The 26,513-nt window shown below is 44.0% G+C and overlaps 1 pseudogene; it reads right to left on the bottom strand.

Moving 5' to 3' along the window:
- The window catches only part of LOC115659885, a 232,988-nt pseudogene that overhangs the window by 146,077 nt on the left and 60,398 nt on the right, over positions 1-26,513 (bottom strand).

Below are 26,513 nucleotides of genomic sequence, written 5' to 3'. Positions count from 1 at the left end.
AAGGGGGCTCAGAGCTGTGGCAGAGGCTCAGGGTGCAGGGGAATGAGGGTTGGGGCTGAGGATGAGAGCTTCGTGCTGCAGGGGGGCTCAGGGCTGGGGCAGAGAATTAGGGTGCAGGGGGATGAGGGCTTTGGCTGGCGATGAGTGGTTCATGATGCGGGGGGATGAGGGCTCTGGCTGGGGATGAGGATTAGGGTGCAGGGGGATGAGGGCTCTGGTTAGGGATGAGGATTAGGGTGCAGGGGGAGAGGGATCTGTCTGGGGATGAGGATTAGGGTGCAGGGGGATGAGGGCTCTGGCTGGGGTGGAGGATCAGGATGCAGAGGGATGAGGGCTCTGGCTGGGGTGGAGGATCAGGATGCAGAGGGATGAGGGCTCTGGCTGGGGATGAGGATTAGGGTGCAGGGGGATGAGGGCTCTGGCTGGGGATGAGGATTAGGGTGCAGGGGGGTGAGGGCTCTGGTTAGGGATGAGGATTAGGGTGCAGGGGGAGAGGGATCTGTCTGGGGATGAGGATTCGGGTGCAGGGGGATGAGGGCTCTGGCTGGGGTGGAGGATCAGGATGCAGAGGGATGAGGGCTCTGGCTGGGGATGAGGATTGGGGTGCAGGGGGATGAGGGCTCTGGCTGGGGGTGATAATTCGGGTGCAGGGGGATGAGGGCTCTGGCTGGGGATGAGGATTAGGGTGCAGGGGGATGAGGGCTCTGGCTGGGGCTGAGGATTCGGGTGCAGGGGGATGAGGGCTCTGGCTGGGGATGAGGATTAGGGTGCAGGGGGATGAGGGCTCTGGCTGGGGCGGAGGATCAGGGTGCAGAGGGATGAGGGCTCTGGCTGGGGATGAGGGGGTTGGAGCATTGGAGAGGCTCAGGGCTAGGGCAGAAGGGCAGGGTAAGGGCAGCCTGCCTTGTCATTAGTGCATGGCAGGCGCTAGGACCCTGGGGCAGCAGACAGCAGTTCTGCTGGGAGCCGTTCTCTGGCAGCAGGAGCAGGCAGGGACAGGGCGGAGGGGGGAAACAGGGGGAGGGGTGGAAGGCGGAGGCCGGGACCCGCTCCAGGCAGGGACGCGGTGGGGCGGGGCGGTGGGGGGAGACCCTCAGGGGCCGGGGCCCGATCCAGGCAGGGCCGGGGGAGAGACCCAGCTCCAAATATTGCTGGAGCAGGGCCCCCAGCCCTAAATATTCCTGGAGCCCGGGCACTGCAAATGTATGTAACCCGCCGCCTATGCTAGTTTATATCTGTCCGTTTCTTCTGTCACTTTGACCATTTTACCAAGCTCATATATGGAGTCTCTGCCAGCAGCCAGTTCCTTTCTCCTACTGGTGGTGACTACAGCATGATCCCCTCCCCACTCCTCTCAGAGGTATGTGTGGTTAGAACAGAGGAGCAGGTAGGAAGAGCACACTGATGCTGCCATGCTACAAAAGGCAGCATGGAAAGGAGCCAATTCCTGGCAGCCATTTCAGCCCAGGATTGCTGAGGACACCAAAGGCTCTACCCTCATCTCTGAACAACTGTTGAAGAAGTGGCATATAAGGTCCTATCCTGCCAACACTTAACCATATCAATAATCTTTCTTAAAAGTAACCAAAGGGACTTATGATATGAGGAAAGATTATTAAGTTAGGGGTTTGTAAGATCAGGCCCTGTGATGGGGAGTTAATGGTCACCTAGCTCTTGCCTGGAAGGGCTTAAAGCAGCCCAGGAGAGAGCTGTGGCAGAGAAAAGCTGGTATAATGGGGAAAGCAGCCACAGCTGTAGCCAGTGCAATCAGGGTCCAGCTGGCCCTTATAAGAGGGCAGTGGGCCAGAATCACAGACAGAGTCTCTCTAGCTTTGAAAGGCAGGGACCTGGCTGCACGGAGCTGAGAGAAGGTACCTGGAGTGGAGCAGGGTAGGGGGAAGGCCAAGGGAGCTGGGGAGCTCCAGTCTGGAAACACCCCCCAGGCTGCGGCCTAGTGGAAGGCCAATTAGGTACTGGGTTTGCAGGGGGCAGCTCACGAGTAGACAGAAGCAGCAGGTCCAAAAAAAGCCCTTGCCTATGATGAGTGGCTTTTACATTGCAGTCTGCCCCAGTAAGTGGAGGCTAGATGGTGAATGGCAGTAGCCCATGACTGAGGCAAGGTGGAGATAGAGGGTTTGGGGTTCACCTGGGTGAGGAGACCCTGAGACTGAGGGGGCATTGCCAGGGGGCAGCACCCCGAAGACAAGGGGCACTGGGTCTTGGGAGGGACATGGGGGTCAGTCTCAGTGGGACAACAGCCTGCAGAGGGCACTCTGGATGCTGGACAAAAGCTAATTCCCAGTGACCAGCAGGAGGCACCACAGCGGTGAGTCCCACACTGCTACAGTATGTCTACACTGCAATTAAACACCAACAGCCATCTCATGCCAGCTGATTCCAACTCCCAGGGCTCAGGCTCATGGGTCTGCTTAACTGCAGTGTAGACATTCAGGTTCAGGCTGCTCTGAGACCCTGGGTCTGCACAGCATTTTGGAGTGAGCCTCCCAACAGGGGTTTGACAGAATTGTACTAATAGGGCTTAAACTAGCGCTCTAAAATAGTTGTATAGACAATGTTTTGAAGTCACAGCTCGAGCTCTGAAGTTGAGGTGGGAGAGGCAGCACAGTTCAGAGCCAAAGCTCCCGTCTGAGCCAGAACTTCAAAGCCTGAGCTATAGAGCTATTTTATAGAGCTACCATGAGTCCTACTGTCCCAAGTAGGTAGACCCAGGCTGGGAGGTTCGCTCCAGCTCAGTCCAAAATGCAGTATAGACATACCTAAAGAGTCCCTGAGGAAGAGTAGACTCACTGCTAGTGCACCCCCTTATGGCTGGACACAGTCTAGCAGGCTCCCTTTGTCTAGCGCTCCTTACTAATGGCACTTCCTCTAGTGACTTGGCCCTCTGGCCAGGTCATGTTTTAATTCCATGCCTTCTGAGGTAAAAAAAATACAACTCAAAGTCAAAAAAGTCTTAATACAAAAGAGGTTTCTGCTCCTTTTGGGGCTATCCCTTGGCCCAAAGTTTAAGCTCAGTCTTCAGCCTAAATAGTCCTTACATCAGGCTTGGACCTTTCCTTGGGCCTGGGTGGGGAACACTGTCCCACTCTCTGCTTTAGGTTCTGGCCCAGGGACTCTGTATTGAGCAGCTAGGGTGGCTCCTTCAAACACACTGCTTTTTCCCTGGGCCACATTCTACCCTGAGCCCCTTGTGCTGCTTCCTTGAAGCTTCTACTTAACACAGCCTCTCTTCTGGTTTCTCCCTCGGTCCTCTCAGCTCCTCCTTCCTCTCCAGGAATGTTGACCCCTCAGGACTGCCTCTCGGTGCCTTTCTAGGGCCCAACACAGGGAATAATTCCACTCCTGTAGCCTTCTTCAGTCTGCCTTCCTCAGACCCTTCCCAGACAAAGGGAACTGCCTACCTCCTCTTTCCTGGTTTCTCTATTTAGGGTCCATCTGTAGCTTTCACTGCCTTCTTTTATGAAGTTGACCCATCTCCTGCTCAACTGGGTCTAATAACAAATTGAGCTTGATGCACCCTCCAGATGCAGCAAAGTGGGCTAATTGAGCTGTCAGGGTATGTCTAAACTACAGAAACCAGTTTTTTAAAACAGATTGTATAAAGTCACGTGCACGCGGCCACACTAAAGCACATTCATTCGGCGGTGTGCGTCCATGTACTGAGGTTGGTGTTGATTTCTGGAGCTTTGCACTGTGGGTAGCTATCCTATAGCTATCCCGTAGTTCCCGCAGTCTCCTCCGCCCCTTGGAATTCTGGGGTGAGATCCCAGTGCCTGAAGGGGCAAAAAACATTGTCACGGGTGGTTCTGGGTACAGCCTCACCCCTCCCTCCGTGAAAACAGCAGACAACCGTTTCGCACCTTTTTTCCTGGGTGAACTGTGCAAACGCCATAGCACAGCAAGCATGGACCCTGCTGAGCTCAAGACAGCAATCATGGACTTTTTAAACACCTGCATTCTCGTGCAGTCTATGCTGAACCAGGACCTGCAAAACCAGGCGAGAAGGCAGTGGCTACGGCAGCGCAGCGACGAGAGTGATGAGGACATGGACACAGAATTCTCTCAAACCACGGGCCCCTGCGCTTTGGAGATCCTTCTGGTAACGGGGCAGGTTCTAGCCATTGAATGCCGATTTTGAGCCCTGGAAACAAGGACAGACTGGTGGGACCACATAGTTTTGCAGGTTTGGGACGATTCCCAGTGGCTGCGAAACTTTCGCATGCGTAAGGGCACTTTCATGGAACTTTGTGACTTGCTTTCCCCTGCCCTGAAATGCCAGAATACCAAGATGAGAGCAGTCCTCACAGCTGAGAAGCGAGTGGTAATAGCCCTCTGGAAGCTTGCAACGCCAGACAGCTACCAGTCAGTCGGGAATCAATTTGGAGTGGGAAAATCTACTGTTGGGGGCTGCTGTGATGCAAGTAGCCAAAGCAGTCATTAAGCTGCTGCTACAAAAGGTTGTGACACTGGGAAATGTGCAGGTCATAGTGGATGGCTTTGCTGCAATGGGATTCCCTAACTGTGGTGGGGTGATAGATGGAACCCATATCCCTATCTTGGCACCGGAGCACCAGGGCACCCACTACATAAACCGCAAGGGGTACTTTTCAATGGTGCTGCAAGCACTGGTGGATCCCAAGGGACGTTTCACTAACATCCACGTGGAATGGCCAGGAAGGGTTCATGACGCTCGTGTCTTCAGGAACACTACTCTGTTTAAATGGCTGCAGCAAGGGAATTGTTTCCCAGACCAGAAAATAACAGTTGGGGATGTTGAAATGCCTGTAGTTATCCTGGGGGACCCAGCCTACCCCTTGATGCCATGGCTCATGAAGCCATACACAGGCAGCCTGGACAGTAGTCAGGAGTTGTTCAACTACAGGTTGAGCAAGTGCAGAATGGTGGTAGAATGTGCATTTGGCCATTTAAAGGCGCGCTGGCACACATTACTGACTCGTTCAGACCTCAGCCAAACCAATGTCCCCTTTGTTATTGCTGCTTGCTGTGTACTCCACAATCTCTGTGAGAGTAAGGAGGAGACCTTTATGGCGGGGTGGGAGGCTGAGGCAAATCACCTGGCCACTGATTACACACAGCCAGACACCAGGGCGATTACAAGAGCACACCAGGAAGTGGTGCGCATCAGAGAAGCTTTGAAAAAGAGTTTCATCACGGGCCAGGGTACGGTGTGACTGCTGTGTTTGTTTTCCCTTGATGAACCCCGCCCTTGATTGACTCATTCCCTGTAAGCAACCCACCCTCCCCCTTCGATTACAATTTGCTTAAGGAAATAAAGTCACTATCGTTTCAAAATCATGTATTCTTTATTAATTCATTATAAAAAGAGGGAGAGAACTGACAAGGTAGCCCGGGTGTGGTTTGGGAGGAGGATAGGAGGAAAAGAAAAGGACATTAAAAAAATTTCAAAGTAATGAGAGCCTTTTGGTTGGGCTGTCCACGGGGGTGGAGTGGGCAGCTGCACGGAGCCTCCCCCCAAGCGTTCTTACACGTTTGGGTGAGGAGGATGTGGAACATGGTGAGGGTGGTTATACAGGGGCTGCAGTTGCACTCTGTGATCCTGCTGCTGTTTCTGAAGCTCCACCAGACGCCGGAGCATATCAGTTTGATCACGCAGCAGCCCCAATGTTGCATCCCGCCACCGCTGATCTTCCTGCTACCACCTCTCATCTCGAGCGTCCCTCCTGTCCTCACGTTCACTGGCATCTTTCCTGTAATTTGATACCACGTCTGTCCACTCATTCAGATGAGCTCTTTCATTGCGGGTCACTTCCATGATTTCCGAGAACATTTAATCTCGCATCTTTTTTCCGCCGTCTTATCTGAGATAGCCTTTGGGACGGAGTAGGGAGGCTTGAAAAATTTCCAGCTGCATGAGGGAGGGAAAAAAGAGAGAGAAGTATTTAAAAAGATACATTTTACAGAACAATGCTTATACTCTTTCATGGTGAACAACACTATTCACCTTACATAGCACATGTGATTTTACTACAAGATCGCATTTTGCATCTTAATATTGAGTGCCTGTGGCTCTGGTGTTAGAGATCTCACAGATGCAGGTCCAGACAGCAGAATTCGGCTTGCATGCGGCCATGGTAAGCCATTGTCTTTCGGCTTCTGCAGCCTTCATATATCCAGCACCCTCCTTTACCAAATAGCAAGCAAAGCCCGTTCAGTGCTGCTTCTTTCCTGTTAACATGCAGCAGCAGAAACCACCACCCCCATCCAATTCTCTGGGATGATCGCTTTACCCCTCCTCCCACCATGTGGCTGGTATCATGGAAGATCACTGCTAAACACCCCTCCCCCCCTTCCACCACGGAGCTGGTAGCAGGGAAGATCCCAGCTAGTCAAACGCGAAAAAGCTCAGCGCCAATCACCCATCCCCCTTCCCCCTGCTTGGCTACCTGCAAGGAAGGATTTCTTTTAAGCAACAGGCAAACAGTCCAGTAGGAATGGTCATCTCTGTCCCCTTAATTAAATTCCTGAATTTCAACCAGGTTACCATGAACAATATCACTCTCCTGAGGATAACACAGCGAGATAAAGAAAGGATGTTGCTTGAATGACAGCAAACACCGTGTTACCGAAATGTAGGGTCCGCCTAGCTGATAGCCAATGACAGCCAGACAGGGATAAGGAAAGGTTGCTTTGTACTCTTCCTCTCAAAGTTAGATGGACCTGGGGGTCATTGGAGGAACAAACATAAGTGGTAAAATCATTTGAATAGGTGACAGAAGAACCCCCTGGTCGCCATCATTCCTCACTGTCATTAACGTCTGTTCTCTCCACAATCATCTGGTGTTGCGATGGGTCTGGGCGGACGGGGCTGCCGCCCAGTGGGTCGGTATGGGCACTCCCTCTTCCAATGACCAAGCTGCTTACAATAGTTACACATATCTTTGTTGTGTCCTGGGGCCCCCCCCTCCGTTTTAGGTTGCCTCTTGGGGGGTCCCCTCCACCCTCCTTGTTTTTCATTCCCAGCATTTACAAGAGCTGCCAGCATTCTCACCTGCTTTGTCTCTTGTACCTTCTCTCTTGTATTATATACATGGGTGGCAATGCTTACTAGTTCCTCCAGGGATTTCCCTTCAGCGCCCTTAAGTCGCTGTAACCGCTTTTTGATGTCTGGGGCTGACTGAGAAATAAAGATAAGCCGGACCGTGGACTGTGCGTCCGCGGTCTTGGGGTCTAGATTAGTATAGGTACAACATGCTTTACAAAGTCTCTCATAAAAATTTAAAGGGTGCTCCTCTTTCCCTTGCACAGTATTATGAACGTTTGACCAATCCAAAGTTCTCTTGCCTCCCTGTTTGATACCTATTAAAATGCAGTCCCGGAATCTCTTTAGATTCACCTGGTGGGCCGGATCATTCGGGTTCCATTGGGCCGGATTAGCAAGGGATATAAGGTCACGGGAATGGCCGCCGGCTTCTGCAGCAGCCTGGGCACTCCGAAGGACCCGCTCCTTCTCCTCTGTGTGTAACAAACAATCCAAAAGTTGGCTCACACCTTGCCAATCGGGATTAGGAGACTGGAAAATGGTACGGAATCGCCTATGGACAACATCTGGGTCATCCCTGAGGCAAGGTGTAGTGGTTTGCCAATTCATAAGGTCCGCTGTGGTAAACGGAACATGAACGTGATGGTCCACGACATTCCCTTCTGTTGTTGGAACTGGGATGACCCGGAGGGGTGCTTGAATTAAATTGCCCATGGGTTTCTTTCCATAAACTGACCCCAATCTAGTGTGGGATGGACTACACAAGAGGCTAAAAGACTCTGACCCACTAATCGTCATTCTGCCAGTAACCGGTTCATCTACTCAAGCTGTAGTGTCCTCAGTTTTCCCGGTCAGGGGTTTCTGTTGTAGGGCTGCTATCTCTGAACCCACGGCTGCAGAGGAAGGTATCGAGCCCGTCCCACTTGGTAGTGCTGCTGCTAACAGTGGCCGAGGTCAAGGACAGTATATGGGGGCGGGGTTTCTTCCCCAAAATCAGCCTCTTTAGGGGCAGAAGGTTTTGGGTATTGAGGGGCTTGAATCTGTATTTTCTTTAAGCGACGATGAGCTTCATCGTCCCACAAGAACCAATAATCATTTGTCCCGGTGCCTGGTTTTCCAGCACCAGGCGCAGAGGAGTTAAGTGAGTTGGAATATCAAAAGACCCGAACTCAGGCCAATCAGTCCCCAGGGCTGGCCAATCCTGGGTACAAAGCTGCAATAAACACCTCTTTGACATTTCTTTCTGAACACTGGGTAAAGGCCATTTATTTAACATGTAATCCAAAGGGCTATCCTAAGAGGGTTTCTGCTTAGACCCACCCATACCCTTTTCTGGCACTTAAATAGAGAATTAAACAGAAAGAAGGAGGGAATAATGGTTGAATCCAAGCCAGCAATCAATGCTTACACTGACTGCTACAGGGGACGGAATAAAAGGATATTAATACAACCTCAGGGCTTCCTCACACTCTATGGCTTCCACCCTGAGAAATTATGAACAAGAAGCTCAGTTCCGCCCACACACCTAACACCCAAAGGTATAAGACAGAAATACAGTAACCAAGTAACCAGAATACAACCAGAACCCAGGAAGTGTTTCCTTATCCTATTAGGGCTTACCTCATTGGAGCATGAACCCCAGGGGCCGCGGTGAAGTGAGGAAGAGGGGCTAAACACCCCGGTGGTGCCGCTCCTAGTTAGCCGCAGCTGTCCGGAGTCTGATGTCCGAGCTAGGAGGGTCCCATCTGGGTCGCCAGAAACTGTTACTGAAATGTCAGGTCCGCCTAGCTGAAAGCCAGTGACAGCCAGACAGAGATAAGGAAAGGTTGCTTTATTCTGCAGAAGAAAGGAGAGATTTGTACCTTGGTACAAAAAACTCTATTCCATACAAAAACCAAGAATCTTTTATACACACTCACACACAGGCTTCGGTCGTGTTAGCATTTGACTGGTGGTTAGCAAACCCTGCACTTCTGCAATCTGCTCAGCAAAAACCAGCTTACGACCAGCTTCAACGGCCTCAAGACTGATAAGGAAAGACAGTTCAAAAGTGCAGGCTACTGTGTCCGTGAGGTGTCCAATTTCTCCTAATGGTTGCCAGCTATTATAAGGCTACTAGCTGTTAGGGGGGCTGCTAACTGTCACAACCGGGACCATACGCAGCTAGGCTTTGTCATGCAATGATACCAGATTACTTGCTACATGCATGGCGTGGTCAAGTGTCCTACCATGGAGGACAGAATAAAGCTGCCCTGCCCAGAAACCTTCTGAAAAGGCTTTTGGAGTACCTCCAGGAGAGCTTCATGGAGATATTCCTGGAGGATTTCCGCTCCATCCCCAGACATGTTAACAGACTTTTCCAGTAACTGCACTGGCCGTGAATGTATCCCAAGTCCTCAAGGCAAATTAATCATTTTAAAACGCTTGCTTTTAAACCATGTTTTATATTTACAAAGGTACACTCATCAGAGGTCCCTTCCATGGCTTCATTGTGTGGGATAGTGGCTTGGGAGGACTGGGAGGGTAATTCCATCAGGGTGAGAAAAAGCTCCTGGCTGTTGGGGAGAACGGAGTGCTGTGTGCTCTCTGCAAGCTCATCCTCCTCTTCCTCCTCCTCATCTTCCCCATCCACAGAATCCTCAGTCACGGCTGAGATTATCACCCCCCACCTCCGAATCCACAGACAGGGGTGGGGTAGTGGTGGAGGAGCCCCCGAGAATTGCATGCAGCTCGGCGTAGAAGCTGCATGTTTTTGGCCCTGCTCCTGACCTTCCGTTTGCTTCGTTTGGTTTTCTGGTAGGCTTGTCTGAGCTTCTTAACTTTCACACGGCACTGTACTGAGTCCCTGGTGTGGCCTCTCTGCATCATGGCCTTGGAGATTTTTTCAAATGTTTTTTCATTTTGTCTTTTGGAACGGAGTTCTTTTAGCATGGAATCCTCTCCCCATACAGCGATCAGAACCAGTACCTCCCGTGCAGTCCATGCTGGAGCTCTTTTTCGATTCTCAGGAGGCTGCATTGTTACCTGTGCTGATGAGCTCTGCATGGTCACCTGTGCTGGTGAGCTCTCCATGCTGGCCAAACAGGAAATGAAATTCAAAAGTTCGCAGGGCTTTTCCTGTCTACCTGCCCAGTGCATCCGAGTTCAGATGGCTTTCCAGAGCTGTCACAATGGTGCACTATGGGATAGCTCCCGGAGGCCAATACCGTCGAATTGCAGCCACACTAACCCTAATCCAACACGGCAATACCGATTTCAGAGCTACTCCCCTCGTTGGGGAGGAGTATAGAAATCAGTTTTAAGAGCCCTTTATATCGATATAAAGGCTTCGTTATGTGGACGGATGCAGGGTTAAATCGGTTTAACTCTGCTAAATTCGGTATAAACGCGTAGTGTAGACCAGGCTTCAGACTCCTTTGTTCACCTGTGTGGGATAAACAACTAGGGTCGCCAATTTTGGTTGGAGGTTTTCATCACTGGAGATTTTCATCACTTGTCATAATCTTGAATTCAAGATTAATCTTCAATTCCTGGAGACACTAGGCCAATCCTGAAGGGTTGGCAACGCTATAGACAACCCATCACAGTCCCCTCAAACTCCCACACACCATCAGTTGTGGGCTGTATTCTTGGAGAGGAGAATGGGGCAGGGGAGAGGAAATTGTAGTTGGGACAATCTCTGACAGCCATCCCAGTATGTGTGCCATAGATTTGCCTTCTCCCTGCCCCTTTTGCAGGCAAAGTGAGTCAATGGAGGTGTGGGAGTAGGGAGAGGGTAGTCCCTGTAATCTGCCAAAATGACTGTGATTGCACCTGGTCCTTACACAAAAGCATGCTTAGGAAGGCTCCCTGCACTCTTTCCCGCCCACTCCCCTCTTGCACATCTATATAAGGGTCACGAAACTGGAAAAAAAACTAGTAAATGCTAAGAAATTATATTTCAAAGCTTAATCTGTGTTGCCTATACACCACATATTATTTGTTCCATGTGTTTGTATTACCTTTCTGATGCCACGCCATATTATCTAGAGCTCTGAGGTTGTCAGCTATCAGACTAAGGAGGGTCAGTACAATAAGTGCTTAGATGAAAGACACTCAGAAAAAACTAGGAGCTGCAGAAAGGGATGTTGAGGATTACGTTTTTTCCTCCAAGATGCTCAACCAATGCTCCAGCAAAGTGCTGTAGTACAATGTCGTGAGCAGGTGCCATTTTTCACATGGGAAATTATTTCTACTTGTGTTTAGTGTACAAATTCTAGCTTGGACAACTATATATTGCCTACTCTGTATTTCCCACTCCTTTAACAGCAATGGAGAAATTATCTTTAATCATGCAGAATGGCTGCTGCTTTCCATCCTAGAGATAGATCCATTTCAGTGCTAACTGAGCGAAAGCTCAATAGGATCCTTCTATACCAAAATGCCACATGAATATGCAGTATTAATATGATTTTAGAAAGTTAAATTCAGACTGGCTGTGGTGTCATTCACAACTCATTAAACACTTGTACAACTGTATACTTGTAAATGCTGTTTCATAATAGCAATACATCTCTATGTGCTCTGTATTTCTAGTGATTACAGAGCTACTTTGGTGATAATGTCACTTGAACTTCAACTTTCTGCCTTTCAAGCCACCCAGAATCATAAAACTACTGTCCAGATATGTGGTTTCTCTTATTACTTAATTACAGATCATACCTGGAGAGGGACATCTGGTTCCATTTCAATGTCTGGAATTTTTTTCAGACCACAGAGTAAATTTCTTTGTCAATGATGTAATCAAAAACTGTTCCTTGGGAAGGAAATTTTATTGTTCTTATTTCTTTGATCCACCACCTGCTAAACTCCGTGTGGTGATCAATTAGCTGAAAAAAACAAAACAAAGGAAGACAAAAAATAGTAAGAGATATGGCTAGTCCTTATATATTTCTATTCTACAATAGCAATAGAGAGAGGTATCTCAAATGGTTCTTGGGCTCATCTCCACATCCAGTGCTTTCCCAATACTTCCCAAAAACTCATCTGAACCACTATCCTCTGGAAATTGGCTAACAACACTCATGAGATCAGTCTTTTTTTTATTTTGAAGTCTCCTGTGTGTCCTGCTTTCAGCTATAGTAGAAATTCTGCAAGACTATAGCTTTTTTCATAATATTTTAGCATTTATAGTTTCAAACAAAAATCCCAAAGTGCAGAATTATAGCAAACAAACAAAGGGAGACTGGATGGCTTATCAGGTTGGTGCCTGCATGTGAACCCTTTCATTCCTTGGTTGCTGGTTCAGATTTAGTTCCACTCACTATTGTGTCCCATGTTACAAGAGAGTTCCTTAAATTAAAGAACTAAGACTTGATACCAAGGCACATAAGCTATGAAATTTTATATCACTATTAAACTCTCAAAATCTGGCCTCAGCATGCTCTAGACTCATTGAACAAAATGGATGTAATATCTCCTTTGGTTATTTGAAAGGCCTGCTGAGGAATCTGAAGTAAATATCCCCAAAATGGTAGTTAGTTGTAACTAAAAGCTGTTAACATCTGACAGCTATTGGTTGGTCTGTGGCATGAGAAATGAGTTGGGCAGTTCAGTCCAGTTCTCAGTGGTCAGGTCTAAACACCACAAAACATGTGATCACATCTGGCACTCAGCAAAGAGGGCACTGAGCTGTGGGGAGAATTGAAGGGTCTACGTAGGATGGTGTGCCCACTGGAGAAGAAATGCAGATGGAGAAAGGGAGCTATTATCAGATTAAAGTTACTTTTCAATGTATAATGTAGGTTTAATATTTATTGTAATGCTGGCTAAATGAAACAAACATAGCAAATAGACACCATTTATTTCATTGTTAAGATGTACACAAGAGATTCAGTCTCCTGCACTTATTTGTTAAATAATATGTCCCTTGTAATCATTGAAACCATGTCTTTGTAGCTTGCAGTCCTGAGTAATGAAATGTGCATGTGACACGAAGAACCTGTAAGGATTTTGAGAATGGAGCGATTACAGAAATATTGTATCCTTCTTTGGCTTCAGTCACTCACCTGATCCTGGAAGAGAGCTCCACTGAAAGCCCGGATGCTTGCAAATGCAAAATGTATTTCACAGAATTCACAAGGAGAGTCTGGGGAGTATTCTGGTATCAGAAGACAATCCAATAAAAAGCACAAAGTCTACAATAAAGAAAACAGGTCAGAGGCTTTGTTAAAGTCCACGGATTTTTTGAAATTATTATTAATTTAAAATAAATAATAATTTCTCGTTCTCTTGCTCCTTTTATTGAGACATCAAAGACGTCTTTACAAATATTAAACATTTACATCACCATGAGGTAATCGTGATTACTTTATAAATAGATAAACAGAAGCATCTCAGAGGCAAAGAGTTGTGAATATAACTCAGGAATCCTGACACCTAGTCCTTGCACTAACCAGCAGACCACTCTTCCCCCAATAGCTGTTTCAAAAATATAATACAGAAATGCTAATGATTAGGGCCTATGCCACAGCTCATTGAAGTCAATAGAAGACTTCCACAGTCTTTGTATCAGGACCTATAGGAATGAACTTTTAGTATTTTATTACAAAATTAAAAATAAAATTAGGATTAATAGTTTCCATCAAAGAAAAATACAAACATTAAATGAGTGTAAGCGATGTAACTCTACTGTACCTGTCTGGGGTGCCTGAATCAAAAACCTGGATCCAAACACAACATAACTTTGTCATGTTCAAAAGCCTGGCCCAGATTTGAATTTTGCAGCTTGATCCCATGGCTAGTATATTATTCATAAAGATTTGTTTTTACTTCTCTCCATTCTTTTTCGCAACTAAGCCATTTGATCCAGAAAGTATTTTAAAAAAAAATCTCACTGACTTGCTCTGAAACTCACTACAGAGTGTAACACTTAGGCTTTCATATAAAAATGTCCATGAAATCTTTTTTTTTTTTAATTTATAGAGGTTTTGGTCTAATTATCCATATGTCCCAGAAGCCTTCTCTATAGCAATTCCCATTGTTTGCCATGATCATTACTGATCGGGGTAGAACTGACCAACTGCAGGCTTCCTTGCTTCTGAACTGTGCCAGCAAGCCACTTACAACTCCAGCAGATTTTTTTAGTTCAATGAGAATTTAATAATCTGGTTTTTTTTCTTTGAGAATTTCCCTCCCCAAAAAAGGGTCATTGCTCAACATGAGGAACAAATTGCTGCCCTCACAAGAGATGGCAAAAAGTGAACTGTGCTTCTCAGAAGCAGAGAATCATCTGACAAACGGCAGCACCAGATCACAAAAATCACTGGGTTCTTTTCCTTCCCATTAAAATGCAGTACACTGTAATGACTTCTCCTGGATTCTAGAACAGAACAATGGACTTTAATTTGAAAAAGGAATGTTGTAGTTTGTTATAAATGTTCAGTCTCTCCCAAGCATTCCAGCATTTGTACAGATAGATATTTGACACACAGGACATCATTTCTTTAAGTGGTATGATCTTGGAGCCAAATCCTGCCCTGTGATGTGGGGATGTGTTAGGCAAGGAAAAGGGCAGTCAGCAGTAAAAGACGGCTCAGAACACCACAGCCCTAAGGGGACATGGTCTGTCAGCTAGGGTGCAATTAGGCTTCCTAGCCACCTAGCCATCATGGCTGCTGTCGGCAATATGGGGAGAGCACACTGCTCCTTTCCAAAAGAATAACACTCACCGGCCTATTCCACGGGCCCTCCTGTAGTATCCTGCCCTGCATTGACAGGATAGCTCCAGAAACATGGCCAGAGCCACTCCCCTCCTCTGCTCCCATCTGCTAAGGGCAGGGTTGGATCCTAAATATAGATTTAGGGCTGTTTTCTAACTACTCTCATGTGATTCAAAAAAGCAACATTCATCTTATGTTCTGCAAATAGGATGAGGTTAAGCAACAAGCATTTTAGCAAAATACTCTGGAGAACCTGGACAGGCTGACCCAATAATATTTTATGTCGGCGTTGTCTATTATTCTGTAATAGTACTGAACAAATGATATTAAAATGTCTAATTAAGAAACTGATGGCTGAAGAGAAACAATGATATTTCACAGAGAGAAAACAACTGAACATGAATGACACTAACCTGCATGCCTTCTTCTGAAGCAACACTAGTGATGGGAATTCCACATGAGCTACAGTAATATGATTGCATGACAGCTTGTGTTAATCACACTTTGTATAAGTTTTACTGGGGGTTTTCTAGATTAGTAATGCGTTAAGGACAGCCTGTGCTGAAAAGCAGCTCACAGGGGAGTGGTGGTGGTGAAGTGATGGAGAGGGGTAAGTTAGGTATGGTGTTGTAAAATAAGGAATGAACTCTACCATCACACTGATAGAAAGGCTTTTCTCTTCAACTACCTACTTCTGCTCTATCCTTTTTGGCTAAATCCAGCACACTGAGCCATGTGATGCTGTTTATAATGTGGATTTATGTTTGGTAATGGGGTTGAAAACATCGAAGTATTTCATTTAGGATTGATCTCATAAATCCCAAATCCAAAAATAGGGGCTGGATAACATTTTCATCTTATTTCTTAAGTCTTCTTTGGGCTCAGGACAAGCGACACTTCTTCACTATTACTGAGAGGAAATGACAGTAAAAGGAAGAGCTTTAAATTAGAGAAGCTTATATTGAATGGGTATGTATTAGGAATATGTACTTGTACAAACTCAGCACAGGTATTGAGGGAGTCATAATTCAGTTTTGGTGCTTAAGTGTCATTGGCTATTTGGGCGATATTTATGTCCCTGAACATTCATCGGCTAGGAGTGCAAAAACAGGCAAATCTGAATTATATTAATATTAGAGAGACAGCCCTGATGTCCAAAAGTAGATCTGGTTAATACTGAGTGATAGGAGAGATCAATCAAAGGCAGGTGGAAAGCCCAAAGAGAGAGAATTTACTAATACAAATGGATAGGACTAACAAGGGACTGCCATAGAAACTCAATAAGAGATGGGGAAGATGGGACATACTTTAACGTACTGTTGGCTGCAGTTTCACTCTGTAGTGGTTTGCACATTGTGTGTGTATGCGTGTGCACGAGAGCATAATTACATACTTTGGTATGTTATTAAAACAACATTAAACCTGGTTATCTAACTATTTTAGGGAAAACAGCTATTGTTATTTAGTACTCAGACTATCTGCCAATGCAATGAGACTAATCATCTGGACATTAGGCTGGGTAGTCTTAGATGGCATGCAGGAGGATTGCCCATGTACTTGCCAGCCTCTGCACTGGAGTTGGGTTGCTGGTGGGGGATAAAGAAGGTTTATTTACACAAGAAAAAATTGCAGCATTAAATAAATGATCACTGAGCTTCAGGGTGTTGCTGAAAGGAAGGAGGAACAGTGACTTCACTGAAGGGGGCTTTTAGGCAGGGGCATGTTAGTCTACTATAGGTCACACTGCCTGCACGCATTACTGCTTGCTATATCCCAGGCTCAGCTTAGACGTAGCCAATGGAAATTGACCTTTTCCACATTCCAGAGTTAGCGCCTGTCATTAGTGACAGCATCATACTCCTCTATTGTTCTCTAAAACATTATAAAATCCATTAAAATAATGCCAAAGATCATATCACACAACTTGCAAATCCAGACTAAATAAATAATACAAAGAAGAATGAAAATCAGGCCTTCACATACACAGACAAATATCAGGAGTATTGCACATCCCTAAAACAAGTGATACACATTCTAAAATCCTTGGATAGATAATAGAAAGTCATAATGCAAATGCCCAACAAAGGATGAGAAGGTTGCAAATATATCTATCCTGGAAGTCAGCCAAAACCAGCAATTTCTGTGAATTCATACATGGAACATACCTGAGTGCATGTATGCTGTAGACAGTGCCCCACTCAACAGCATGACTGCAGACTGGCATATGCCATGTGTTCCATGGCACTGTACACTTTGTTTCTTGGAAGCAACATTTTCTGTTTTCCATAAGATATTTTATTATCATTATATTTAACTGCACCTGCTCTGTTAGTGATCAGTCTTTGTGCCTTGACACTTTGAACTGGAGAGGGCGGAGACTAGTTTGTGGCAGAATTAGTTAAGAGCTGTACATGAGATGAGGTGAAAGAGGCCATTCACTGGTATCAGGTCTCAGAGTCACAGAGTGCCTGAAGCAGAAAGAATGTCTCAAGCACTGGGAGAATAAACACACTAGCAACAGACTTTGGTAAGGCACATATTGCACCCCCCGTCCCCCCCTCAACGCCAGCCCAGTATCAACAACTGGTGCAGGTGAAGAATGGTGCCATCTTCTTTTTGATGCAAGAAATAGCTACAAAATGCTGTACATGAAACCATTGCTTCATCGTAATGAGGTTCTACCACACCAAGTGTGAAATACTCAAATGTTCTTTTAAAAATCAGAACTGATGAAAAACAGCAGAGTGAAGATTCTATTGTTACCTGGACCATGCTGCTTTGGTGTGGAATTGGTGTGATAGTTTTTAAGTTGCACCAGACTTTCTCCAAACAATAAGGAACATATGTGAAAAACAGGATGGTCAGATTTGTTCTTTCAGAGTCTGCCTTGCCAGTCTCAATCCAACTAGTTAAATATCTACAGAAATAAAACTTTTTAAATTGTCAGGAGCAATGAAATGAATAAAAATAATGTTAGCTATCAAGAATTTACACTGATAGCATGAATAACTTCTATTGCTGGAAACCCTGCTCTCACATCTTGGGCAGAACTTGGCCAAGAGGGATTTACTTACTCTCCTCTGGTTTAACATGTTCAACTTCATATATTGTTAGTGAGTTATGTCCAGAAACCACGAAGTGTGACACACTCTTAACTCTCACTGACTTCCCAATGGGATTTGACAATGTTCAGCACTGTTCAGGATTGGGCATGCAATTTGCTACACTGCTTCACTTTGTTGCTAGTTCTTTTATATCAGCATTTCCTACTCAAGAGTCCAGATGGTTTTTGCTTGAGCGATTACCCCTCACACACAACTGCTGGTGAACACCTGGAGGGCTGTAATCTAGTGGAGAACCACTATCTCGACCATCGCAGACTCTCTCTAGGAATTTTAATCTAAGCACTGCTCTGGTAGTTGCAGGATTAGTTACGTAGTCCTGCTGAATTAGCAGCTTTCCTGCCACATCAGTGAACTGGATTTTCCAGAATTAAATCCTCAAATAAGACATTAACACAGTTTTAAAAGTCTATTACCATTCAGATTACTTTGAAACCTGCCAACAGCAACCAGTCCACTACAAACGAAAGCAAAAGGTACAAGCAGGATACAATACAATTTTCATGTCTTAGCTATGAAAACTGGTCTCAAATTCAAATAAAAATGGAGCTGCCTGTGGCTCACTTTCAACCAGCTGTAAAGCTGGCAGACAATGTCATCAAACAGCAACAACTGTGTGACTTAATACATCTTTTCTGTTGTCTTTGCTATCAATGTATAGCTTTGAGTTGAGCAATATTTGTGACTGCCCATTTGTATTACAGATAAAATGTGCTCTCATTTTATTTACTTGCAGAAAACCTAAGTAGGACAAATCCAGACCTGGTATAAGAAGGTGCAAGTCAATGGAATTGCATTCCCTGGCTCCAGTTATAAGCTTGGCTCAAAGTTCTTATTTCATTAACTTACAGAAATCCAGTTCTAATATTAGCTTACAGTAAAAATCACATGGTGACATAAATAATTCTCTTCTTGTTGACTCCACGAAGAGTCCTCTGGCTGTGAACTATGCCCAGCTGTCGTAAATAATCCTAATAAATATCAAAGAAAGTTGTAAATAATAATATGTGGCTACAGTGCATATTTAACCAAATGGACAGTGAAGCATGGCATTATGGTTACAAAGTCAGTATGGGGGTGAATATTCAAGTCAGCATGAAAAAATGTAACCATGCAACTCCTGTTAAAGTTTCTGTGTGTATAATTCATGGACAGTGAATCCAAAAATGTTTTACATAATTAAATGATACAGAATAGCAAAAGAATCATGTATAAATTAGAGAATATACTCACAAAATATCCTATCATGGTGAATTCAAGCCTATGCCACGTACAGAATATACACAGATAGTTACACATGTTAGAGTATATCTGGGCTGAATGCATCCCTGTATTCACATGATACACAATAGTGTAATAATCTTTGTACAAAATATGCCCTGTGAGGTATTATTTGAAAATTAATAACTCACCAGTCAATAATATCACGATGAAATGTGTGTTGCAACATTGCATATAAATATAAGATGAAATTAGGTCTGAAATATGTTTACCAAACAAGTCTGTATAAACCAGTTTCTCAAAGACAAGCCAGCTGTCATGAAAGGTGGTGGTCAATCACCAGTGAAGCGGCCATTCTTTTGGCAAGGATGGACGGCAAGAACAAACAGATCTGCATCTTAGCAAACACAAGCATGAAAGCTTTTTCACCATGAGACTGCATGACTCCAGACTCACAATGGGGTGTCCCTCAGGAAAATGCATTTCAAAGGGTGACTGAACTTCAAAAGCGAGGGGAAAAACACCTCAAGTTCTCTCCCCTATTCATCTCTCGGTCTTTTTCACCTAAGAAAACAAAAGAAACAGCCTTTGGACTTTGGGAGCAGATCTTGGCCTCAGAATGTGGTCAGCAATGTTACTGGAAACATGTGGTTTAAGGTGAAGTCCCTTACTAAGTCTAGTTTGTTACATTTTAGTACTAGTGTTTTATCTTTATATCTCTTGTAACCATTTCTGACTTTAATGCTTTATACTAGTAAGTACGCAAAACCTATCTTCTTGTGTTTAAATAAACTTGTTTTATTCTTTAATCAAAACTAATCTGGTGTTGTGAACTGCGAGGATAACAGACTGTTTTATACTGATTCCCTTCGAGGGGCAATGGCCCTAAAATATCTGAAGTGACCAGGAGAGGGCTGGGCAGTGCATTATGTGGGGGTGTGATACTTGGAGTGTGTTGGGGTCACCTTGCAAATAGCAATCATGGCTGCTAGAAGCCAGTGTTTGCTGAAGGGCTGCTGGAGTTGCTGGACCAGGGCTGTGGCTATACACAGACACTCTGGGTGTGACCTGCATGCTGGCAGGGTATTTGTGAGCAGCCCAGGTGGGAACCACAGCAGCAAAGCATTGTGAGGCACTCCAGGTTGCAGGGCAAGGGTGACACAGCCCCTCACTGGTCCAGATTGCACCCCGGAATGTCATAATACCCCCCCACACACACAGACCCAAATTGTGGCATTTAGCTATTAACCCCAATAGGGGAAGTGGGAGCCACATTGACCAGTGCAAAGTTTGGGGAGGGATCATGCATCAGGGATCACACTATAACACCATCTCCTTCCTGTATCAGCTTGAAGTGTGGGGTTGAAGAAGCAATCAAATGGATGGAGCAGATTGTTCTTCTCACCGCCCATGCACCAGAAGCAGTATGGGAGATATTGTGCATCTCTTTGAGGCATGATCTTGTCAGTACTCTTCTTGATGCACTGCAGCTACACACAATCTAGCCCTTTTGAATCAGAGCATATGGGACCAGATTCTGATCTCAGTTATACTGCTGTAAATCCAGAGTAATTTCACTGGGGTAAATCTGGAAGTAATTTCACTGAAGATTATGTGGCTTTGGGTCTTCTGCCTTTAATCTGTGCATGGTTTTAAATTTGCAGATATATTTCAGACAACAATTAAAGAATCTTTTGCTAAAAGACTAATCAGTAGCTATTATTAATCTGATAACCATACTTACAGACTCCAGCCCAGGTCCTGTTTGTTCACACAGAGGATGCCAGCTCTAGCGACTGTAGCTGGAATTGCTGCCTGAAGATGGTTGATAGCAAAAATTTAGTTGCTTTGATATTGTTAATGAAGTACATTCGTTACTTGCTAGAGTTAAAATCTATACAGAAAAATCACTTTCAGAATTCACTGTCACAATTCCATGATGTTTTAAAATGAATGTAGTATTTGCATACATAAGGCTCAAGAAGCACACTTCTTTGCTATATCAACTGCAACTGATACAAGAATATGATGTTACTTGTGAGACACTGAAGTGATTTGATAGAGACAAGGTAGATGAGGTAATATTTTTTTTTATTGGATCAAGTTCTGCTGGTGTATGCTATGAGCTTTCAAGCTCCCCAGAGCTTTCCTTCAGGTCTCGGGAAGGAAGCAAAGTGTCCGAGCTAAATACAAGCTGGCACAGATTGTTAAGCAGAAGAGGTAACACACGTTGAAGGCAGTTGCTTGAAATGAAATGAGCAACTGGGGGTTAGATTGTTGTACATAAAGGGTTTGAAGTGGGCAATTAAGGGCAGCAGGCAGGGTTGTGTGTTACAAATTGTTGTACTAAGCCATAAAACCAGTGTCCCTGTTAAGTTCATGGTTTCTAGTGTCTAGCGGAGTTATAAATTTAAGTTCCCAGGCTCATCTTTGGAAGGTGTTGTGCAGGCTTCCCTTAAGAACAAGTATTGAAAGATCAGATACAGAATGATGGCTTTGTGAAAAATGCTTGCCTACAAGTGATATGGTGTTTTTGTCTTATTATTCATTACAGAGTATAAGGATTATCTGGTTTCAGCCGCATAGTTGTTAGTGAGGCATTGAGTGCACTGGATGAGGTACACCACATGTTGTGATAAGCATGTGTAGGACCCATGAATCCTGAAAGGTATGTTATGGGGGGTATTGATCACTATAGTAGTGGAAATGGCTGAAAGTTTTGTATCTGTTGTTCTGGTGCCACTTTGAGCTCTGGGTAGCTCAAAGGCTTGTATCTTCCACCAATAGAAGTTGGTCCTATAGAAGGTATTACCTCACCTACCTGGTCTCTTTCATATCCTGGTACAAACATGTCTACATCACCACAAAAAACTGTCAGTTTAACAGGTAGACCTTTTCACCATAGATATTCTGTACTACAAACATTGAAAGAACCGCAAGTGTCTTATTGACTTTTCAGTTCTTTCTCATATCATGGGTCCATGGAAACTGTAACTAGTGGAAGACACTTTCCACTCTTACCAACCCTGGTTTTTTTCCCTTTCCCCCTAACATGCATAACAAAGCTCTTTGGTCTAACATTTTCTCTGCCAGTCCCAGACTAGAGAAAAATCCCTTTTTCTCTTAAGTTTGAGGGTAATCAAATGAGCTATTTTTCATTGTTAATCTTAGAACAATTTTCAAAAAATGAAAAACACACCATTTTTGAACTACATTTTTTCTTCTAATAACCAAAATTACTTAGGTTAAAGACTTCTAACTTGTTTTATACATTGATCCTCAAAAAGAGAAAAAAAATCCTAGTAACTATCCCCACGGTAGTAGTGTAATTCTTATGGAATCTTCAATTTTAAAGTTCTTTTTCCAGGAATATTATGAATCAACATTTGAGGTTTTGCACATCTTGCAAAGTCCATGCTTTTCATTACTGGACCAAATCCTGTTTGCGCTCATCATGTGAGTCATCCTACATCCACAGAAATTACGAAGTCTGCAAGCACTGCCTCTGATGCTTTAGAGGCTACAAGCACATCCTAACTCATTTTAGGTCTACTAGCTTATTCTGTGGACATTGTAAACTCTGAGTTTATCATTAAAGATCTGCAGACATTCTTTATGCAAGGTCCACAGGGTCATCCTTAAACTTAAGCATGTGAGTTAATCTTTGCAGGACTGGGTTCTACACTACAGATTTGAATAAACTGTGACTATTCACTAGCTGTTAAATAACTAATTACAATGGTGTTACAAATTATTTGATAATTGAAGCTTTCGGAAGTCTGTTGTAAGACTGAAATATCAAAAGTAATCAAAATTGATGCAATATTATCATTCACTGTAACAATAATGCAGTTGGGGATTTTCATCAGCCTTTAAATAGAAAACAAAAATGCCCCCAAAACATTTAAGACAACTTAGCTGGATGGCAGAATAATCACCACCCAGAAAATCAGGACAACATGTTCTGAATTAACCACAAATTAAACTCACTGAATTATATAGCATTAGATGATGGTTAATTACACTTTAGCTAGTACACTTAACAAAATGAGACACTCTGTAATGGCCAGATGATGGCTGAGGACAGTCAAAATACCACCCCTTGAGCATCTAGTGTATGTGGATGACAGGAAACTCTAGCGCAAGTAGAGATCTTGTGTGGGGAAGAACTATGCTGCTCACCTTTCCTTCTGCAGCAGCTTGCAGGCAGAAGCCAGTCCAAGGGGATTCAGATGGCACTATAGTAACAGGTGCAGTAGTGGTTGCTGTTGTGTACTTTCCCATAGTGGAAAAAAAGAGTAAAAAGTTTCCCAAGGGAAGTTCTGGAAACCCCAACACTTGAGACTTTTAAAATTAGAAAGGACAAAGGACTAGGAGTATAAGGGAGGGAGCAATCCTGCATTGGCAGACAGAGGGACCAGATGATCTTTTATGGGTCTGTTCCATTTTTAACTTCTGTGATCACATTTGTCTTCAGGCACAATTCCTCCAAGAGCTCCTTGGGGGCGGTGCATCTCTACACATCTCCTACTGCGAGCTCTGGTTTAAAAATCACAATGGAACCCTTAGAATCTAACAAGAAGAGCTATTCTAGGCTCTGGTTAGGAAAATGTGATTTAAAGGAAGTTTCTACTATTGTGCGAAATTAGGGCAAAAATCTCCTTTCAGATCCACACAAAGTATCTCAATTCCAACAGTTTGCTCTCCTGTTGCTGTATCCATCATAAAGAAAGACTGCCTCTGTAGTGAACAAAAGGTGATATTTTAATCAATTAAGATTATACAAAAAAATATCGAACAATTCAGCTTTCAGCCCCACCCTCTTCCCAGGTTGAACCATGACCTTTACACTTTTACTCTACATTTCAGTTCTGTTAAAGTGACAGGCACCTCTCAGATAACACCAAACATGCATCTAGAGAGAGAAGAATACCCAGTTGGAGATTGACCGTGAATTTGGCTTTTATGGTCTACTTATGTAGACTACTTTTGTACTACATAAGTTTTGTACTTTTGTACTACTTTTGCACATTGTAATAAAAATATATATTTGCACATACACACATATATTAATTTCTCCCCAGTAAGTGAATTAAATAAATACGTGAATTCTTGTATGAGACCACTTTCACTGTATACTCTGTAACATTGATTTAAAGGAAAGGTGTTCTGAAAGACTATTCATAATAATTCCGTAGAACAGGATTATTCGTAATTTGATACACACAAACGTGTCTGTCATCCATGACCATGTTCAATGATTCAATCCACATAGGGTCAATATCTCATCTAGCACAGTCCATTTGGGGGCCTCAGGGCTATGACAGAAAGTTCCCTCACAGTGGATGAAAACAACCCTTCCAGTTATTGAAGAATGAAATTAAATTCCCATTTATCATAACCATGCAACCAATAAAAGCAGCAAAGAATCCTGTGGCACCTTATAGACTAACAGACGTTTTGGAGCATGAGCTTTCGTGGGTGAATACCCACTTCCTCAGATGCATATTCACCCACGAAAGCTCATGCTCCAAAACGTCTGTTAGTCTATAAGGTGCCACAGGATTCTTTGCTGCTTTTACAGATCCAGACTAACACGGCTGCCCTCTGATACATGCAACCAATGTAAATCTTAAATTTGGCTAATTTCATTTGAGTATATTCTTGGCAATACCAGCTTCCCATTCCCTTGTTGATGGATAAAGAAAACCAAGAAGTTCATCTGTGTTGACAGCTTTAGGGCTGATATCATTCCAGAATGAGCTCAACTTCATGTTAGAATAGGTCTTTTGCAACGTCTTTAATATCTAAAAGACAGAACACAGCCACAAGAAAGTTACATTTTTCTTCTCTCTGACTTGGGAGTAACCTCAGCAACTACAGAGCTTGAATGGGACAGTAGCCACCAAAGATGAATATTGTAAGACTCAGCCCATATCCAACACATGAAACAGATTTTAATTGTTTTTTCTCTTTTTCTAGCATTTGTTTAAGAGGGTTCAGCTGAGTAATCAAAAAGAACAAGAACCTAAGAGAAACCCTTATCAACTTGGATCATCAGCCCTCAAGAAGGTGACTAGGAATGAGGACTCCTGGGCTCTATTCCTATCTCTGCCACGAACAACTTGTGTGACCTTGAACAACTCATTTGAGATCTGTGCCTCAGTTTACCCACCTGTAAATTTGAGAAAATAATACTTTCTGACCTCTTAAGGATTTTTGAGGCTTAATTTTCCCCTCAAATTACTTAATGTAGGACTGAGATATCTGAAGGAAGTGTCTTCTCCTCCATTTCCTGTCATGTCTCTCCAATCCTGCTAATGTCATCCAGGTCCCTAGGCATCATCAGGATTGGGCCAGGAAAGAACTGTTCAGTTCAGAGATCCCATTTATGGGCCTGCTTCTCTGAAAAAGTACTATAGAATGTATAAAGGACAATGAGATGTGCCATAAACTAGACATGTAGGCATTATCTGTAGGTGTCATCATGGGCTCGGTCTAAGTTAGGTTAGTTCATCATTGACGATTTTGTCCACCCTTTTCTTTCTTTTTTCTTTTTTTGGCATAGAAGTGGTCCTGCCTGGCTCACTGGATGCAGCTTTAATTTTAATTGTTGGTTTTGACTATATTAAAAAAACATAAAGCAAATATCTGTAAAGGTGAAAGATGATATAAAAGTGCAAACTATGGTTATCATAAGCCTTCCACACAGCAAATGGATATTTCAGTGGGAAAAAAGTGCTTCTGTTTGGCTGCAGAAAATCCTAAGAAGCAACAATGGCAATATATGAGACAGAACATACAGTGATCTAACACAGCAAAAAGTGAAAGGACAGGAAAGCAAAAAAACCCCCAAAACCTGAAGATCCAATCAAAAATCAATTATAAAATGAGACATTTCAATAGGGGAACATTAGAGATCACTAATATGTCCACAAAAGACTCAGCATTTGCATAATACACCAATTTCATTCAAGTTAACATGAGTGTGAACTATAGCATGGTTCATAGAATCTGTTGTATTCTAGCCTCATGCTGTTAATGCATCCTAATGAACTTGCTACACACGTCTTACCAAAATATTTCCTTTTAAAGCATTCAATTAGCAGGCAGAACAGGTGTTTTGGGGAGGTACTTCCATGTGTAGTTTACCTGATTATACCCTGGTCTACCATTCCCAGCTACAAAGCCAGAGGGTCTCACAGCAAGCAGCTCTTTTAACTGTGTGACCTAAAAATGAACAGGGACAATGAGTGACACACTTGATACAATGGCTGACACATTTTACCAGCATCACTAGATAATTAGGGGACTGTAAGAAACAAACTAATATTCAGGATTTTATTTTCCCCTCCATTCACAAAATTATTCCTGAATGTGTTCTTCAGTGGGGGTAGGATAAAGTGTGGGATGGGACACACGAATTCTCTT

This window comes from Gopherus evgoodei, chromosome 11, assembly GCF_007399415.2.
Source record: "Gopherus evgoodei ecotype Sinaloan lineage chromosome 11, rGopEvg1_v1.p, whole genome shotgun sequence".
In the NCBI taxonomy this organism is placed as follows: domain Eukaryota; kingdom Metazoa; phylum Chordata; order Testudines; family Testudinidae; genus Gopherus; species Gopherus evgoodei.
This window is presented reverse-complemented; position numbering and strand designations above follow the sequence as displayed.